The following is an 18,977-nucleotide window of genomic DNA, read 5'->3' as shown; positions in this document are numbered from 1 at the left end:
CTGCCACCTGAAGTGCGTTTCAGCCAAACATTGCTAGCTAACTTGGTGATTTTGGCCCATGTGCTACATTCGTTTAGCTCATACAATTAACATTCAGAGTGGGATCAGGGTTTAGTTAGTTTGTTGACTGGTTAGTTATCTCTGTTGTAGATTGGTAAAACTGGTGCTCACGTTACTAACTGTAACCTCTTGTAACTGACTAGCTCAGCCTATATTATTGAGCATTGTCACACTTTCTTTCAATTAATGAAATCATTCTATCTCATTCATTCAATCAAATTATCTCTTTTCTAATATGGTATTAGAGACGTGATAGGTTCAAAGTTCTTCCACAATCTTTTTTCTTCAAGATTCTTGCTTCAACAATAATGGCCCAAAGGCAACAACTCACAAGCTAACAATGGCAACAAAAAATTTGCTCTTTTTGATCCAGTCACCAGAGCTTCAGTCAAAGATGCAAGAAACCTTTTTCATCTTAGCAGTGGCAGCAACTGGATCCTCAGTCTCATTTCAAATCCACTCACATGCAACAATTACAATTCTTGGAATAGGGCCATGAAAGTAGCCTTAGTTACTAAGAACAAGTATGGTTCTTTCACGGATTATCAATGTTGTTTCTCGTGAGATTGCAAATAGTATAATGTACATAGAAGATGCTGTAGAAGTGTGGACTAATCTCCATGGCATGTTCCATCAAATCAATTGCCCGAGAATTTTTCAGCTCAAGACATTGCTCACAAGTCTTTCTGGGTTCTATGGATGTTAGTTCGTATTTCACAAAGGTTAAGACTCTTTGGGATGAACTCAAAGATTTCGTCCAATTCCTCCTTGCCAATGAGGAGGTATGAAGGGCATAATAGAATATCAGCACCAAGATTATGTTATGCAGTTTTTAGTTGGCTTAAACGAGTCTTATTTATCATATTAGAGCTCAAATTCTAATGCCAGATCCTCTCCCAACCATCAACAAAACCTTTTATTTGGCAATTCAAGAAGAAAGACAAAGATCATTGACACCACCTACCAATCTTCTACCTTTTGCTACAACAAGCAATTTCTCTAATAATAAGATCCACTGTGGATACAACAACCTGTTAGGCTTGATAAGCCTAGTATCCGGTTCACCTATACTAGGAGGGGGTCGGGTCAGAAGGGTAACTGGGTCAATTTGTGATAGTTGGTTAGAAGGGCAAATTGGGTACTGAGTAGTCTATTAGTGGGAAAAGGAAGCTAGTAATTAGTTATGCAGGAATTGAGATGATTCTAGGCCTCATGGGGATATTTTCCTCTCTGTTTGTATGAGACTGATAGTATATTTTTCATTCAACAAAGCTTCAGTTTATTCATTATTGGTTTACTGTTTTATTGCTTGCTATTCTGTTTTCTGGTTTCTACTATTCTGTTTTCTGGATTCTACAGAGATTGTAGATAGGTCCTATTAATTGGTATTAGCAGCCAGGACCGGCGTTCGGTGTATGCCGGTATCGACGAGAATGGAGACTCGTGTTGTCGGTGTTGAATCAACCTTATCCAGTGTCCAAAACCAGCTCAACGATCATGGATTACTGCTTAAGGATCATGCGTTGGAGCTGGGCTCTCTGAAGGACGTGTTGGATCGTTTGGTTACTGCCCAAGGCAGGGTGGCAGATGAGCTTGCTTTTTTTCGCGAAGGGTCTCAAGGTATTCCTGGTTCGGGGCGTCGTCTTCCCGGCGAGGGGTCTGTGGCGACTGGCGGGGGCGCTTCCTCTGGCCGTGTGGTGGATGGTGGGGATAGAAGATCTGAATTTCGGGCTCGGAAGATCGAATTGCCAGTTTATACGGGAGATGACCTAGATGATTGGACTTATCGTGCGGAGCGCTACTTTAATTTACAGCGATTGTCCCCGGCCGAGCAACTGGAAGCGGCGGTCTTGTGCCTTGAAGGAGCGGCTCTGTCTTGGTTTCGCTGGGAAAATCAGCGGCGACTCATCCCCACGTGGGAGGAGTTGAAACTTCTACTCCTCCGGCGATTTCGTCCCACCCATGAGGGGTCGGTTTATGATCGATTCTTTGTCCTCCAACAGGTCACTTCGGTTCAAGACTATCGTAGAAGATTTGAAGCTCTTGCTGCTTCGGTAGAGACAATGGGGGAGGCTGCATTGCAGGCTGCTTTTTTGAAGGGCCTTAAAGTAGAGATCCAGGCCCCTTTGAGAATTTTGGAGCCCAATGGGCTGTTACACATGATGGAATTGGCTGAGCAAATTGAAGCCAATCAAGCTTTCAGTAAAAGCTTTCGGACTGGGCCTAGTGGGCCCATTAGGGCACATCCACGACCACCTTTGACCAGCCTCTCTCTACCTGAACACAGTAAGGGCACTTTTGTCATTTCTCCATCATCTTCCTCCTCTTCTAGCCCGACTCTTACTAGCCCTAAACTAGCGGCGGCTCCGGCGTCGTCCATAGCGTACCGCCACCTGTCTGAAACCGAACTCCAGGAGAAGAAACGCAGGGGAGTTTGCTTTAAATGTGATGGGCGTTGGACTCGAGGGCACGAATGCTCGCAGGCGGAGGTTCAGGTGGTGATTATTCAAGATGAGGCCGTGGATGCACCGGCCACTGATCCGATTGGGGAGGTTCTGGGCATTGCAGCAGCTACGGAGGCGGCTGAGGCGCACATGGTGGAAGTTTCTCTCAATGCAGTGGTCGGGTTAACGTCCCCCAAAACTATGAAGATTTTGGGTTCTATCTTGGGCCACGAAGTGGTGGTTTTGGTGGATAGCGGGGCGACACACAATTTCATCACCACAGAATTAGCCCAGAAATTGGCATTGCCATTATCCACGACTGATGCTTATGGGGTGCAACTGGGCAGCGGTCAAGCGGTGAAGGGGGAAGGCATATGTCGCTCGGTGCCGTTACATTTGCAAGGACTGGAAATAATCGAAGATTTCCTACCGTTGCAACTCGACAGTACTGATGTTATCTTGGGCATCCAATGGCTGCAAACTTTAGGGGAAACCACTCACCATTGGAGGAACCATACGATGAAACTTTGAATCCAAGATTAGCCCGTGGTTTTACATGGAGACCCTCTGCTTCACAAGACTTGCATTTCGTTGAAACAGATGGTACGTCTGCTCCAACATGAGCGGCAAGGCGTTTGGGTCGAGCTGGGTTGCGCTTCGGTTATTCCGGGCTTGGCAACATATTCGGATGAGATACAGCAACTTTTACAGCGGTACAAACATGTTTTTGACACACCAACTTCGCTACCGCCGCCGAGACGACATGATCACGCCATTGTCCTTCAGCCCGGCACCACTCCAGTGAGTATTCTCCCCTATCGGTACCCACATGGCATCAAGGATGAGGTCGAGAAAATTGTTCAAGAGATGCTGAAATCAGGGGTGATCCAGCCAAGTAATAGTCCCTACTCGAGCCCTATTCTTTTGGTTAGAAAGAAGGATGGCGGATGGAGGTTTTGTGTGGATTATAGGGCCCTTAATAGAGCCACGGCACCCGATAAATTCCCCATCCCAGTTATTGATGAGTTGATAGACAAGTTTCATGGGGCTCGTGTATTTTCGAAGCTTGACTTGCGCTCGGGGTACCATCAAATTCGGGTGCGGCCGGAAGATATCCATAAAACGGCCTTTAGGACTCATGAAGGCCACTATGAGTTTGTAGTGATGCCATTTGGACTAACCAACGCCCCCGCCTCCTTTCAATCTCAAATGAACGACATTTTCCAGCCGCATCTTCGAAAAAGAGTATTGGTCTTTTTCGACGACATCCTCGTCTATAGCTCGGATGAGGAAACTCATATCAAAGATCTTGAAATCGTGTTGCAAACATTATCTCACCACCAGTTTTTTGCTAACTTCAAGAAGTGCTGTTTTGGACAGCGACAAGTTGAGTATTTGGGTCACATTATTTCAGGCGAGGGGGTGGCGGTGGACCCTTCTAAGATCCAATCTATGCTGGATTGGCCGCTGCCCAAAACAATTAAAGAGCTGCGGGGATTCCTTGGACTCACAGGGTATTATAGGAAGTTTGTCAAGAACTATGGGGCCATTGCTAGACCTCTTACTGACCAACTCAAAAAAGACCAATATGGCTGGACCGAAGAAGCTTCTGCTGCATTTGAAGAACTGAAGAAAACGCTGACCACAGTACCTGTCTTAGCACTTCCAGATTTTACCAAGCCATTTGTGGTTGAAACTGATGCTTCGGGATTTGGCGTAGGGGCTGTTTTGATGCAGGAGGGACGGCCACTAGCGTATTTCAGTCAGGTGTTGAAGCCCAAAGCGAGGCTGAAATCTATATATGAAAAAGAAATCATGGCTATTGTACTAGCGGTACTCAAATGGCGACCTTACCTCCTAGGACGACGATTTGTTGTGCGAACAGACCAGAAAAGTCTCAAATTTCTGTTAGAACAGCAGCTGGTTACTCCTGAACATCAGAAGTGGTTAGTCAAATTGTTGGGATTTGATTTTGATATTCAATATCGCTCAGGGGAAACAAATAGGGCGGCTGATGCTTTGTCTCGAGTCGGTCATGTGGAATGTTCTTTACTGACATCTACTACATGGATGGATTGGGAGCTAGTTGATCGTGAGGTGGCAGCGGACCCTTTTTTGTCTCGAGTTAAGGCAGATTTGGAGCAAGGAAAAGTCATTGTTGGGTTTTCAATATCCCAGCAACGGATACTGTACAAGGGCCGCTTAGTTTTGTCCAGCACTTCAGCTTTGTTACCCCATTTTTTGCGTGAGTATCACGGTTCGCCCATAGGGGGCCATTTGGGGAGCTGCGCACTTACCAACGACTGAAAGGAGATGTCTATTGGGTAGGAATGAAGGCTAGGATCTTGGAGTTTGTGCGTTCTTGTGAGATTTTCCAGCGAAACAAATATTTAGCCATGTCACCAGGGGGTTTATTGCAGCCTTTATCGCTGCCAGCACAAGTTTGGGAGGAGTTGACTATGGATTTTATAGAAGGGCTGCCTAAGTCAGAAGGTGTAGACACTATATTCGTGGTGGTGGATAGGCTGAGTAAATACAGCCACTTTATAGGCCTTCGGCACCCCTTTAATGCTAAAATGGTGGCTGAAGCGTTTGTTACACATGTCGTCAAGTTGCATGGAATCTCGCTGTCTATTGTGTCTGATCGTGACAGAATTTTTCTCAGCCATTTTTGGTCAGAATTGTTTAAACTACAAGGGACGGAACTTCGCCATAGTACTTCTTATCACCCCAAACGGATGGCCAATCCGAGGTTGTGAATAGGTGCCTGGAGACCTATCTTCGTTGTTTCGCTTCGAACCGTCCAAAAGCTTGGGCTAAATGGTTAGCATGGGCTGAGTATTGGTACAACACCACTTTTCACTCATCCTTGGGTTGCACTCCATTCAAGGTCTTATACGGGCGTGACCCCCCACCGTTGATTCGGTACGCAGCAGGTACCACTCATGTGATGGCTGTTGACCAGCTACTTGAAGAGCGCGATGCATTCTTGGATGACTTGAAAATGCACCTGCTGCGAGCACAACAGAAAATGAAAGCAAGAGCTGACGGATCGCGACGACTGGTGGAGTTCGTTGTGGGAGACAAGGTATTTGTGAAATTGCGGCCCTACCGACAGAAATCATTGGCTACCAGAAAGAATGAGAAGCTGGCAGCAAGATATTACGGCCCGTTCGCAGTTCTGAAACGCATTGGAAAAGTCGCTTACCGCCTCGACTTGCCCCCTTCGTCAGCCATCCATCCGGTTTTTCATGTTTCGCAACTCCGCGCTGCTGTCGGGACTGCTCATTCTTCCACCACGCTCCCATCCACTTTAACTTCAGACCTGGAACTTATTGTAGAACCTGCTGAAGTGTTGAATATCCGACAGAACCCAGCCTCTCCAGACCAATGTGTTGAAGTGCTTATCCGCTGGAAGGATCTACCAGATTTCGAAGCTACGTGGGAGAAATTTGAAGCTATACGACGTCAGTTTCCAGCATTCAACCTTGAGGACAAGGTTCACAACTTGGGCGGGAGTAATGTTAGGCTTGATAAGCCTAGTATCCGGTTCACCTATACTAGGAGGGGGTCGGGTCAGAAGGGTCAAGGGTAACTGGGTCAATTTGTGATAGTTGGTTAGAAGGGAAAATTGGGTACTGAGTAGTCTATTAGTGGGAAAAGGAAGCTAGTAATTAGTTATGCAGGAATTGAGATGATTCTAGGCATCATGGGGATATTTTCCTCTCTGTTTGTATGAGACTGATAGTATATTTTTCATTCAACAAAGCTTCAGTTTATTCATTATTGGTTTACTGCTTTATTGCTTGCTATTCTGTTTTCTGGTTTCTACTATTCTGTTTTCAGGATTCTACAGAGATTGTAGATAGGTCCTATTACAACCATACTGTGGGACAAGTGAATTAAATTTCATGGTTATTATTTTGGTTATGAACCAAGAAACAAGTTTCCGAATTCATACCAATCCAGACACATGGCTAATCAAATCTACTGCAATGTTGATGATACCTTTCAGCCTGATCAAGCTTCTACTTCTTAGAAAGGTCAGCTGCCTTTTTTCTCCATTGAGCAACTTCAACAACTCATTAGCATGCTGAGTTCCAAACTGCAGTCCTCAGCTCCTACTCTAATTCAGATGTTCAACCATCCATTTTTTCCAACACCACTGTTGACAAATTTTCTGTAAAATTTTTTATTGGCTAACTTTAATTTAGACAAAATATTTTAAAGATTTTAAGGAAAATGAGTAGCATATCTCCTTATTGATTCATGGTTTAAATATCAAATTGATTAAGCTGATTTTCTAGTGTGAAAATATCTTTTAAGTGTGAATATATTTCTTACCTTATGTACGCCCTAATTTTCCAACGGGCTATTAGCAAGCTGAGATATGACCTAATTATATCAGCCACGTGGATCCCCCATGACCGGAGCTGCCGTCGTCAGGTCCTATCTCTTTAGCTCGAGGTAGCCAAGGATTCACCAAGATTACTCAAGGGCCGAGTCAGGACTATGAAGGCTGCAGACCGAGAAGGCATCCAGTTCGGGATACGAGCTGGATGTGGAAGCTATGACCTTTTATAAAGTCAATCACGCAATGTAAACGTGCATATATCAAACATCACGTGTCTGATATATCCCTGAATTCTCGGACACGCAACATGAACGTGCGTATTCAGGCACCCACGACTGGGTTGGGCCGTGTGGCCCATTATCCCCCTTACCTATTGATTAGACCATACTTCACTTGTCAGGTTTTAGGATTTAATCATGAATGTCACAGAAGTGACATGATAGGTAAGAAGGTCACGGAATGACCCCCCTTACCAACTCCCAGGTGCCCTCTCTTAAAAATATGGAGACTCTGGGAGTTGCAAAGGGTTGGATTCTATTGTGTAATGAAATACCCTGTAAAGAATACCAGAAATATACCAATAATATTGGCTGGTGGAGTAGAATGATTTTAACCTTTGAACCACCTAAAAACGTAATTGTGTCATCAGTCCATAAAAAGATCATTCATCTGTTTCAGTTCATTGTTAAGCACTAATATCTTTCTCTTATTCTCTTAATTACCTGTTGGCGAAGAACCGCGTCAACACCTTATTTATCACAAATAATCAATATTTGGTAAAAATTTATATTTCAATTATCTTGAGATTATTTTCAGGGATTATGTTTATTCTGGAATAAAGAAGGTATCGAAAATGAACATGGTCAAAAGAAATGACCATGTTCGTTCTGCCAGTTAAAAATGATTTCATTATTGACTCATCAGTTTCCTTTTCTGTCGACACAGAATTCATCTGGCTGGCTGTTTTCCTTAATCAAAGGAATTTGCAAATTGATTTCAAAGATATCAGAAAATGATGGCCTTGGACGTTTTCCTTGCCTATAAATATCTTTCCGAGGCCTTTGGAATTTTCATCTCTTCCATTTTGAATATTTGTAAACATTATGTTATTTTGAAAAGTGTTTTTATTTGTAGAGATTAAGTTTGTTCACCTTAATCTTTGTGAGAGTGCTGAGTGTACTTGTGGATATCTATCTAGTTCATTGTAAACAGATAATGTCTATTGTGAACGTGTTCATAAGGATCTTCGGGAGAGGATTCTATCTAAGTCTCACTTCGGGAGGAAGTGTGCACTCGTTATTCTTTGAAGGGAGTTCAAGTGAATCAGCATTTCATCAAACTAGATTCGTAGATAAGAGTACAACAAGATTGCGACAATAGTTTAAGAGGGAGTCTTACATTGTTTAAGTCAATGCTTTTGTACACATTGTTTCTTTACTAATTGGTTTATTCTCTGGGCGTGGTCCCGTGGATGTAGGTTATCTGAAAAGATTTCTGAACCAAGTAAAAATTCTCGTGTGTTGAATTTTTACATGTTTTTCTGTTTCTGTTTAAACAGTTGCATAAGTAGTGTGAACAAAACTGAAATCTGACTAAACAACTTAATCAGTATTCCACATTTAATTAAGTTGTTTATTTTAAATCACTTGGTAAGATTAAAATACGGAATTCCAATTGGTATCAGAGCGGGTCACTAAACTCTTAGTGAGATCCTGTATCTTTCCATTTGTTTTGTGCCTTGTGAAATGTCTTTCTTTGCAGAAGGTGGATCTATAACTCGTCCTCCTTTACTGAATGATTCCAACTATCCTTACTGGAAGGTTAGGATGAGAGCCTTTATTAAATCTCAAGAAGAAAAGGCGTGGAGATCAATCTTAATTAGTTGGACACCTCCATCTGAATCAAATGATGTAACAAAGGTAAAATCTGAACTTAACTGGACCAATGCTGAAGATAAATTGTCTAGTTATAACAACAAAGCCTTGCATGCTATCTTTAATGGAGTTGGTAAAGGGTACATAAAATTAATATCCTCGTGTGAATCTGCCAAAGAAGCTTGGGAAATCCTTCAAACTCAATTTGAAGGAACTGTTGATGTAAAACGTTCTAGGCTTGTTATGCTAACTACAAGATTTAAAAATCTTAGAATGACAGAAACTGAGTCTCTCACAGAATTCTATGAAAGACTGTCTGATATAGCTAATGAATATTTTGCCTTGGGAGAAAAATTGGACAATAATGTGTTAGTGCGGAAAATTGTTAGAGTGCTTCTTGACAAGTTTCAAACAAAGCTCACAGCAATTGAGGAGGTAAAATATCTCGACACAATGAAAGTAGAGGAGTTGATGGGTTCATTGTGAACTTTTGAACTCAATCAGCAAATTCGTCAAAAGGAAAAACCAAGTGCTCCCAAAGAAAAATCAGTTGCTCTCAAATCATCAAAAATGAAAGATTTAGATGAAAATGATGATGAAGACGAAATGACCTTGCTGACCATAAATTTTAAAAAATACATAAAAAATATTGGTAAAAAAAAATCCACGTTCAAATCTTCCAAAGGTAATCAATTTTCTAAACCTTTTGACAATAACAATAAAAGAGGTGTGCAATGCAGGGAATGTGAAGGATTTGGTCATATTCAATCTAAATATGCCAATACACTGAAGAAAAATAAAAAGGTAATGGCAGCTGCTACTTGGAGTGATCAGGATTCTGAAAGTAGCGATGAGGAAGATAACTCAAACCTTGCCTTAACTTCTGTTGTTTCTGGATTAACTTTGAATTCGCAGGTTAATAAAAAGGTTGCTTGTCTGAACAACATAGTTCAGGAAGATAATTCAGAATGTGAATCCAGTGAGTCTGATCTGGATGATGACTCTCTAAAAGAATCACACAAAGATATGTATGATCAATAGTTAAAGGTTTGCTATGATAATCGCTTAATGGCAAGCAATAACAAATCCTTACAAGAAAAGAATGATGAACTTGAAAATACTGTGAAAAATCTTGAGGATAAAATTATTGCAAAAGATTGTGAAATTAAGTGATTATCAAATGAAATTAACCACATGGTAAAAGGTGTTAAAATGCTTAATCCAAATTCTAGGATATTGGATGATGTTATTGGTGCAGAACAAAAAAATGGTAATTTTTCGGGATTAGGATCTGATGGTTTTAACTCAAAAGGCAAAACCTTTTTTGTGAAATTTGGCATTCATACTGTGTCAACCACTAACGTCTTTGCAGGTACATCCCAGACAGGTGATTCTACAAAAATCCAATCTGTTTCTACATTTGTTAAACATGCAAATTTTCTCAAAAGAAATAAAACAGATCGGTTCATTCCAATATGTCATTTTTGTGGAGTGAAAGGGCACATCCGGCCCAGATGTTTTACTATGATGAATTTTTTCAAAAACAATTATTTAAATCATTATAGTAAAACAAAACAGGTTGTGAAAAAACCATCAAAAAGTGTTTGGACTGAAAAAGCAAGAACAAATTGTCTTGCTGCTTTTACTTGTCATAAATCTCGTGCCTCTAACTCTTGGTATTTTGATAGTGGATGTTCTAGACATATGATAGGTGACACAAATATTCTCACAAATTTCAAATCTTTGAAATGTGGTGCTGTAACCTTTGGTGATGGTATGTCAGGTAATATTGTTGGAAAATGTACCCTAAGTCTTGATGGATTACCAACATTGAGAAATGTTTTACTTGTTGAAGGCCTTAAGGCTAATTTAATTAGTGTAAGTCAAATTTGTGATTAATGCTTCAAAGTAAATTTTTCTCGTGATGATTGAAATGTTATTGATCAAAATGGTGTGAGTGTATTGAAAGGATATAGAACTATTGATAATTGCTATACTTTTTCGCCAACCCTCACATGTCATTCAGCTATAGGTAATACCACTGACTTATGGCATGAGAAACTGGGTCATATAAATTTCAAAAGTTTGAAAAAGATTGCAAGTACAGGGTTAGTTCGTGGGTTACCCAAATTGGGTAAAGAATCTGCAGGTAAATGTGAACCTTGTCAGTTGGGGAAACAATTAAAAAACTCCTACACAAGTGTCACAGGAATTAATACTTCAAAAGTTCTTGAACTCTTGCATATGGATCTCATGGGTCCTATTCAAGTTGAAAGTATTAATGGAAAAATGTACATCTTTGTGTGTGTTGATGATTTTTCTAGTTTTACTTGGGTTGACTTTTTAAGGGAAAAATCAGACACGTTTGATGCCTTAAAAAATCTGTGCATTAAATTAAGAGTAGAAAAAGATTGCAATACAGGTAAGATTGTAAGAATCAAAAGTGATCATGGTAAGGAATTTGAGAATACTGTTTATAATGATTTTTGTAAATCTCTAGGTATTTCCCATGAGTTCTTAGCTCCCAAGACTCCTGAACAAAATGGGGTTGTTGAGAGAAAAAATAGAACCTTGCAGGAGATGACCAGAGTAATGCTAAACAGTAAGAAACTCTCCAAACGATTGTGGGCAGAGGCAATATTCACTGCTTGCTACACAATGAATCGAGTGTTTCTTCGCCCAGGTACCTCCAAAACTCCCTACGTAATCTGGAAAGGTAAAAAACCCAATGTAAGTTATTTTCATGTTTTTGGATGTATATGCTATATTCTTAGAGATCGTGAGAATATTGAAAAATTTGATTCAAAAAGTGATATAGGAGTTTTTCTTGGATATTCTATGAATAGTAGAGCTTATCATGTTTATAACATGAGAACTCAAACTGTTATTGAATCATCCAATGTTGTTGTTGATGATTTAAAAGACTTTTCTGAATATTCCAATGAAGAAGAAATTGATAGGTTCTTTGCCGAGACCTCTCAGGCAGAATCTCGTGCAGTGACAATAGGTGATGATGTGCCCTCTTATACAAAAACTGTTGCAACATAAGTTGAATCTGTTCCAACATCATCTGAACAACCTACAAAGGAAGGGCCAGAAATCATCACAGATTCAATACAGAGAGAACCTTCTGCCAGAATTAAAAAGAATCATCCTTCAGATCTCATTCTTGGTAATATTGAAGAAATCATGGTGCAAGAAAAAGGTATGTGAATTTGGTTCAATTCGTTTGCTTTACATCTAGCTTTGAACCAAAAAATGTGACGGAAGCCTTGAATGATGAATCATGGATAAAAGCAATGCAAGAAGAATTAGAACAGTTCACAAGAAATGAGGTATGGACTCTTGTTCCTAGACCAAATCATACCAATGTTATTGGTACCAAATGGATCTTCAAAAATAAAATTGATGAATTTGGTACAATAATAAGAAATAAAGCTAGGCTAGTTGCCCAGGGGTATACTCAAATTGAAGGAGTTGATTTCGATGAAACTTTTGCCCCTGTCGCAAGACTTAAGTCAATAAGATTGCTATTGGCTGTTGCTTGTGTTGTTGGTTTCAAATTATTCCAAATGGATGTTAAATCCGCATTTTTAAATGGAATTTTGAATGAAGAAGCATTTGTTGAACAACCAAAAGGATTTGAAGATCCACATAATCCTGATCATGTTTTTCAACTTAAAAAGGCTCTCTACGGCCTAAAACAGGCTCATAGAGCTTGGTATGAAAGATTGAATCAATTTCTTGTTTTGAATGGTTATAAAAGAGGAGGAGTCGATAAAACTCTTTTCATCAAAAATGTTGATTCTGATATTGTTATTGCTCAAATCTATGTTGATGATATTGTTTTTGGCTCTACTTCTAACACCTTAGTGCAGAAATTTGTCAAACAAATGACAGATGAGTTCGAAAAGAGCATGGTAGGTGAGTTAAACTATTTTCTAGGACTACAAGTCAAACAGTCAGAAGATGGAACCTTCATTTCTCAAAGTAAGTATGCAAGAAATTTGGGATAGAGTTTGCTAAACATGCCAAAACACCAATGGGAACCACTGTCAAACTAACCAAGGATGAAAATGGTGTAAAAGTAGATCCAACATTGTACAAAAGCATGATTGGAAGTCTTCTGTATCTCACAGCTAGTCGTCCGGGCATTAGCTACAGTGTTGGGGTATGTGCTCGATATCAAGGGGATCCTATGGAATCCCATGTGAAAGCTGTAAAGCGAATCATTCGCTATCTTAATGGTACTCAGGAGTATGGAATTCGGTACTTAAAGGAAACAAACTCTAACCTTGTTTGTTTTAGTGATGCTGATTGGGCAGGGAATGCAGATGACATAAAAAGTACAAGTGGTGAATGTTTTTATCTGGGAAACAATCTGGTTTCTTGGCATAGCAAGAAATAAAATTCAATCTCCCTGTCAACTGCTGAGGGTGAGTATATAGCTGCAGGAAGCTGTTGTACGCAATTGTTATGGATGAAACAAATGATGACAGATTGTGGGTTTGATCTTAAAACCTTGACTATTTTTTGTGATAACACTAGTGCTATTAATATCTCAAAAAATCCTATTCAACACTTACGCACTAAACACATTGTCATTCGTCATCATTTTATCAGGGAACTCGTTGAAAATAAAACTTTGATCTTAGAATATATTGAGACTGACAAACAAATTGTAGATATTTTTACAAAAGCCCTTGATACAGTCAGGTTTGATTCCCTCAGGAAATCCTTGGGGGTTTGTCCTAATTAATTTTTTTTTGTGTGTTGTACCATATCCCTATGCTAGAAAAGGTTGTGTGATTTCTTCTTGTCCTTGTTCACCGAAAAAGTCTCAATCATTATGTCAAAATATATTTTTACTTCAGGTTAGAAAATATAATTAATATATATCATGCACATTTTAAAATAAAAAAATAAAAATAAATAAATAGTCCCTCCAATTAATATTCTTTCAAATCAATCTGTGCTTATAGTGTATGAGCATTTGATCCTTGAAAAGTATTTCAGGCTCCATCTTAGAATAGAGCTACCTACATTGTTGTGTAAAATGCTATCTTTGAGTAAGTTGGAACTATGTAACTAAAAATTATGTAGAAGATACTCTACCATTGTTAAATGCAGCCTTCAGTGTAGTGTGAAAGCATCTAATTTGTGTACTCATTGAGAAAAAGGCTAAAAATTGCCACATAGGGCAATGTCCCAAAAAAAAAAAGGCTAAAATTGCCATACAGGGCAATGATATCTGCTTTCACAATCACACACAAATGCTTAAGATATACTATTGGAAAAATCTGTAAGTCTCGTACACACTCATTGATTTGAATAAAATATCTTTTTATGACAGGAGTAAATATTTTGTGATTTTTTATTTCGAAAATGAAAGCATGATTTATATTAAATATATTTTCTAACTTTATAGTAAAAATTTGTTTTGAAATAATGATTGTTTCTCTCTCCACTTGCAAGGGTACGAAGACTTTGAGCACTATTCAAAATGAGATAATTTTTGGTACATTTGGTTATATATATTAATTAAATAAATAAAAAATAAATAATATTTATATTCTTTCAAAGGAAAATCGAATCTGAGTGTGTCAAAAAGGGTATGTTGTATCAATTTTGTTTTTGTCTTTATCTCATATTTTTTTAAGATCAAAAGTTTCCTATTTTGGCTTGTTTCCCAATTGTGTGTCGTGTTCATTTGTTGGCAGTTATTTTTGGGATATTACTGTGTACTTTCCAAAAGTGAATATTCCATTTAATTCTCAAATAATGGAATAAAAGATCAAATCCCTATCTATCCCTTTCTTTATATTCAGATATCCTTGGGCCCAATATCTCAACCGTCTCAATCTTTCTTCTTCTTCCTTTTTCGGTTTCCTCTTTTTTCTCTTGTGACAGTTTTCTCTCATTCTCGTGCAAACATGGTGAAAACTAGAGGAAGTGGCTCTAGGTCTGTCAAGGATTTGAAGGTTGGCTCGCTGACTGCATCTCCATCTCTCACTAAGAAAAAGGCTCGAAAGAGTACCTTGTCTCAACCTAGCCTCATTGACGGTTCCATCACCACGAGCAAAGCCGTGGTCATTCTTGACCTAGATGCCCCCAAAGTACCGTCTGGACCTCCTACATCGGCGGCTCCGCTCGCCTTTGTCCTTGGGTCCTCCAAAAGGAGCCGAGCATCCCTCTCAGATGATGTCTCTGATCATGACGGTGATTCGGCCAAAACCCATTCTGACTCCTCAGAATCCCCTGATGTTCTTGCACCCAAGAAAAAAAAGCAAAGGATGGTTCCAGATCTCCTCTTCTCAAAAATCTCCTCGGTCCAAAGGTAATAATCCCTCGGATTCCACACCAAAGGTCTCTTCTCCCGTGGGTTCCACTCCACGTTCCAAGTTTCGGTCGAAGGTGAAGAAGATTCCTCCACCCTGTTCCTCTTCTGAAACTGATCCATCTGAAGCTTTTGTTCCCTCTGATGATGATCCCTCTCTTGATGATGATGTTGCATCTGGAGCCGAGTCTGACCCATTAGAGGACCCTCCTGTTTCTCCAAAGGGCAAGAAAGCTGTGGAAATTCCTGAGATTCGTACAAAGTCACTAATGGATCCTAAAGTCTCTCCGAGTTCAACCTTTAAAGCTCACTCTTTGAATTTCTGTTTCAATGACAATGAGAAAAATATGAAGCATTATGTGCATCGTGATTTTATCTGTGAGAATTTTTTTTCTTTTTCTGCCCATAGAGTGTTTGGGGTCATTAATAATATTGAGGATCGAGGGTGGTTAGGTTCTTTAACTGGGTTTGATGGTTTTGTTCCTCGGGTTGTTCAAAAATTCTATGCTCATCTTAATGATGATCTGTTTGATATAAAGTCTTTTATGTTTGGTCAAGTTTATGTTCGGGGACATTGATATTTGTTTAGTGCTGCTGAAATTGCCAAGGTTCTCAATTTGCCTCCTGTTGTTATCAATGTTGCTGTGGAGTTCAACAAAGACATGGTTCTATCTCAGTTGGTGGGACAGAATATGGTTTGGGAACAACACTCGGTTCTCAAGGTGATTGATCTTACTCATTACTATGCTGTGCTTCACAAATTTGCCACCAACAACTGGATTCCCACCACTCATACCTCCACCATTACCTTTGACACGACCTTCTTTCTGTACAAAGTCGGGACTGGTCTCCAAATTGATCTTGCCACTCTCATTTTTGATCAGATCACTGCCTTAGGAAAGCCAAAAAGAAAGGCCAATATTTGGTGTTTCCTCATATGATCTACAAGTTGCTTGATTCTCAAAAGTCTCTCCGATTGGAATATGAAATCGTGACACCTCCCACTGCCGGTGCAGATTACAAACTCAAGAAGGAACCTTCATTAGTTAAGGCAACTAAAGGGATTGCTCTCAAGGTTGGCGATGCTGATTCTGTCATTACTGAACTCGCTGGTGCCAAGGCCACTCTGGAATCTGTTCAGACAGAAGTTTTTAGTCTCAAGAATTGTCTCTCGACCATGATGTCTGAATTTGCTGCGGGTCCTTCCAAATGTGGCCATCTGTTTCTGCTCTGTTTTGTTTTTCTCTTTGTTGGTTTAAATAAATTATAAAAGAATGCTGTTAAGTGTCTTTTCATTTGGTTTCTTTTGTTTGTGTTGTTACTCCTTTGGCTTATTGCTAGACAACAAGGGGGAGTAAGAAGGTTTATTTTATTTTGTTTTCCTGTTTGTGATCCTTGTTACAATTGAGACGCATTTCGTAGGGGGAGTAATTTCATTACTATTTGCTCTAATCTGGTTTGTCTTTGCAGGATCTTTCAAAATAAACTCTTAAAATATTTTTGTCTATCAAGTTGTCAAAGGGGGAGATTGTAAAATCCTTTATTGACTAACTTTAATTTAGACAAAATATTTTAAAAATTTTAAGGAAAATCAGTAGCATATCTTCTTATTGATTCATGGTTTAAATATCAAATTGATTAAGCTGATTTTCTAGTGTGAAAATATCTTTTAAGTGTGAATATATTTCTTACCTTATTTATCACAAATAATCAATATTTGGTAAAAATATATATTGCAATTATCTTGAGATTATTTTCAGGGATTATGTTTATTCTGGAATAAAAAATGTATCGAAAATGAATATGGTCAAAAGAAATGACCATGTTCGTTCTGCCAGTTAAAAATGATTTCATTATTGACTCATCAGTTTCCTTTTCTGTCGACACAGAATTCATCTGGCTGACTGTTTTCCTTAATCAAAGGAATTCGCAAATTGATTTCAAAGATATCAGAAAATGATGGCCTTGGACGTTTTCCTTGCCTATAAATATCTTGCCAAGGCCTTTGGAATTTTCATCTCATCCATTTTGAATATTTGTAAACATTATGTTATTTTGAATAGTGTTTTTATTTGTAGAGATTAAGTTTGTTCACCTTAATCTTTGTAAGAGTGCTGAGTGTACTTGTGGATATCTATCTAGTTCATTGTAAACAGATAGTGTCTATTGTGAACGTGTTCATAAGGATCTTCGGAAGATGATTTTATCTAAGTCTCACTTCGGGAGGAAGTGTGCACTCGTTATTCTTTGAAGGGAGTTAAAGTGAATCAGCGTTTCGTCAAACTAGATTTGTAGAGAAGAGTACAACAAGATTGCAGCAATAGTTTAAGAGGAAGTCTTACATTGTTTAAGTCAATGCTTTTGTACACATTGTTTATTTACTAATTGGTTTATTCTCTGGGCGTGGCCCCGTGGATGTAGGTTATCTGAAAAGAATTCTGAACCACGTAAAAATTCTCGTGTGTTGAATTTTTACCTGTTTTTATGTTTTTGTTTAAACAGTTGCATAAATAGAGTGAACAAAACTGAAATCTGACTAAACAACTTAATCAGTATTCCGCATTTAATTAAATTTTTTATTTTAAATCACTTGGTAATATTAAAATACGGAATTTCATTTTCTATTTCTTCAAATCTCTGTCTTGGACACTAGTGCAACACACTATGTTTGTCACACCATTTCGGCTATTACTTCCTATCATTCTGTTTCAAATGTATATCATTCTGTTTTAAATGTATCTCAAGTGTTTCTTCCTAATAGTAATTATGTGTCTGTTTCCAAAATTGAGAATTTTATTTTCATACCAATTTGATTTTAGTTAGTTCACTTACCACAAGTACAAGTTATTCTTTATCATTTTCTACTAATTCTTTTCTTATTCAAAACCGTGTTTCGAACATCAATCTAGATTGGGATGGGTTGAAGAGTTGATAACCTTTACCTTCTCTAAGAGGAGCCTTTAAGTGTTTTTTTATTTTTTATTTATCAAACTTCATCATTTTAATATAAAAATGATTTTCAAACGGAAAGGTTTACAATTTACATCATCATTTTAATAAAAATCTGATTTTTAAACAAAAACATTTACACACTGTTCAACAAATAATAGTGTAAAAAATGCATAATTCATTTGATCGTAATTAAAATTTAAATAGAGATGAATTGTGGGGTAATTAAAATTTTTGGGTATTCCATCCCATCAATAAATGGAGATGAACAAAAAGACTGTGTAGATATATAATTCAATTATTAAAATTTTAAGAACAAATAATTTAAAATTTATTTTAGAGACCATAAAAAGTGTAAAAATAGTTTTATAATTTTATTGTGAGAGATAGATGTGATTTGATTTATGCAAAGACTGGAGAGTAAAATTTACTCTCTTGTCAGTATGGGATAAATTTTGTAACACATAAAACATGTAATATGAGATCCAAGAATTAAAGAGAAAAAAAGAAGACAAAAGGATAGGGGAGGATGGCCTTATCTGGACGGACGATGGAGGGGTGAGGTAATCTTTGTTACACCCAAAGTTTGCGTGCATTGCAGTTAAGGATGGGAGGTGACATGCTTGCCAACAAATTAAACAAAAATAGAAGCTCAGCTCGTAAAGAGAAAGTGCTCGAGATTGAGCTTAATGCAAGACTAAATGCAACACATGCTACACTTTAGGTGTGCTCGGCTATAAGGAAGGTTTTGTAATCGAGTTTATGCAAGGTATTAGAGCAGAAATAATGTTACTTGTTGGATGCCATAAAAGTTTCATATGAAAAGACTTTATTCGAGCACAAGAGAATACTTCACAAATCATCATCATAAAGTTATTGTGGTATTTGTATGAGTGAACAACTTGGGAGATCTAGAAATTTTTGAGTATGACCACCGTCTGCCTTTATAATTTGGAGAG

The sequence above is a fragment of the Humulus lupulus genome, chromosome 6, assembly GCF_963169125.1.
Source record: "Humulus lupulus chromosome 6, drHumLupu1.1, whole genome shotgun sequence".
NCBI classification, from domain to species: domain Eukaryota; kingdom Viridiplantae; phylum Streptophyta; class Magnoliopsida; order Rosales; family Cannabaceae; genus Humulus; species Humulus lupulus.
The sequence above is the reverse complement of the archived record's forward strand: the minus strand, read 5'-3'. Positions refer to the sequence as shown.